This window comes from Myotis davidii, unplaced genomic scaffold (genome assembly GCF_000327345.1).
Source record: "Myotis davidii unplaced genomic scaffold, ASM32734v1 scaffold472, whole genome shotgun sequence".
Classification (NCBI taxonomy): domain Eukaryota; kingdom Metazoa; phylum Chordata; class Mammalia; order Chiroptera; family Vespertilionidae; genus Myotis; species Myotis davidii.
This window is the reverse complement of record NW_006283774.1, coordinates 645,560-647,541: the sequence shown is the minus strand read 5'-3', so window position 1 is coordinate 647,541 and position 1,982 is coordinate 645,560. Positions and strand designations below refer to the sequence as shown.

Below are 1,982 nucleotides of genomic sequence, written 5' to 3'. Positions count from 1 at the left end.
GCATCCTCCCGGGCTGGGCATGGCAGCTTCCTGCTGCAGAGACAGAACTCCGGGCTCCGTGGGGCAGCAGCCCCGTCTGGCAGGGGGCCTGGCACTGTTCCCGGAAGCTCAGCCTGATCTGAGCCATCCCCGGCTCCATGGGAGTCCGTCGCTGCTTAAAGGGGCTGGAGGGCATTCTGTGCTGGGTCCCACCCCACCCCCACGCTGCTGCACCGAGTCCTACGCCTGGTACCCGGAATGAGACCAGATCCAGTCGGGAGGAGGCTGTCGGGGTGACCTTCTAAGGAGAGGGAAACTGGGACACGGACACCAGGGAGGACGCCATGTGACGAGGACAGAGGTGGAGGTGCCGCAGCCGCCAGCCCAGGACTGAGGGCCGCCACCGCAGCTGGAGGAGGCAGGAAAGTCCGGAGCCGGGAGGGAGCCCGCCCTGGGGCACCTTGACTTCTGACCTCGGAATGGGAGAGACCCGCCAGCGTGGCTCCGTGGTTGGGCCTCGACCTATGAGCCAGGAGGTCAGGGTTCGATTCCGGGTCAGGGCATAGGCCCAGGTTGTGGGCTCCATCCCCAGTCGGGGGCGTGCAGGAGGCAGCCGATCCATGATTCTCTCTCATTGATGTTTCTCTCTCTCTCCCTCTCCCTTCCTCTCTGAAATCAATAAAAATATTTTTTTAAAAAAGAATGGGTGAGAGTAGGCGGCCCACTGTGGTCCTTGTTACAGACCCGCTCCCCCCAGACCAACCCAGCGGCTAAGGACCAGCCCATTGGGCCGCAGTGTCTGCGTGAGTGAGAGGCTGGAGGGCCGACAGGGACCGGAATACCTGGCGCCGGGACCTGCTCCCGTGAGGCTCCCGCATCCTGAAGAGACATTGAATCTCTGGCCTAGACCCTGCCCTGCCCTGTCAGGAGGCATCAGAACAACCTAGCAACCAGGTCCATGATCCTCACCCACACACCTGCCCACGTGCGGTAGGCCTTGGGGGGAAGACAGGCAGGGAGGGGCCTGGCCCGACGGGGCACAGCGTTGGTGGCGAGAGGACACGGTTTCCCTCTGCAACACCCCAGCAGTGAGTGCGCAGCAGAGCCCATGTGAAATGGAGTGTGACGTGCCCAGGGCACTGCACCAGGCCCCCAGCCGTGCGCCCGCCACCTCGGAGCTGTGCCCACTCCCCCTGGTGTTTCTGAAAGGGGGGCTCTTAGAGTGGCCGCACCGAGGGGACAGGACGGGAGGGCCACGTGCCCTTGGGGACGAGAGCCCAGAGCAGCAGAGAACAGAGGTCACCCCGCGAGGGCTTGTTTGCAGAATGGCGGGGGGCAGCGTTAGGGAGCAGGCAGGGTGGTCCAGGAGGCTGTGAGGGGCGTCCATCCATCCTACAGGGCGCTGACAGCAGAGGCTCGGCGGCGGGGGCTCTATCGGTTGAGCGTCGCCCTGGGCACCAGACGGTCAGCAGTTTGATTCCCAGCCAGGGCACCTGCCCAGCTTGTGGGCTTGGTCCCGGCTGGGGTGTGTATGGGAGGCAACTGATGGATGTCTCTTTCTCTCTCTCTCTCCCCCTCCCCCTTCCTCGCTCTAAAATCAATTTTAAAAATTAGAGAACAAAACAATCCCACCAATTCCTTTGAACTTCCGGACCATCCTGATGCCTGCACCGCGTGGGCCCTGCCTCGGCCCAGACGGAGCTACAGGTGAGGAGGGGCCGGAGAGGGCGCAGGAGTTTACACCCCGGGGGCGCGGGGGGGCTCCAGGGACCGGCGGGTGGGTGGATGCCTGATGGACAGATGGTGTTCGGGTGGCCGCATAGGGAGGTGGCTGGAGGGAGGGAGGGTGCGCAGGGAGGTTCGGGAACCTTGACCGTGACCTCGGTGGCTGCTTTGCTACCCTGTCTGCGCCTGCGGGCCCTGCGCCCATGTCCGTGTGACCGGACTCGGCGACCTGCTGTGCAGGCTGAGCCGGCGGGGAGATGGGGGGCGGGGCTGGAGGC

At 64.5% G+C, this 1,982-nt stretch overlaps 1 long non-coding RNA gene across 1 annotated transcript in view; it reads left to right on the top strand.

Moving 5' to 3' along the window:
* The window catches only part of LOC107183832, a 17,432-nt gene that overhangs the window by 12,826 nt on the left and 2,624 nt on the right, over positions 1-1,982 (top strand). Inside the window, exon 3 of the long non-coding RNA XR_001514633.1 lies at positions 1,594-1,686. This is a non-coding gene — a long non-coding RNA (uncharacterized LOC107183832). The remainder of the gene's footprint in view (positions 1-1,593; positions 1,687-1,982) is intronic.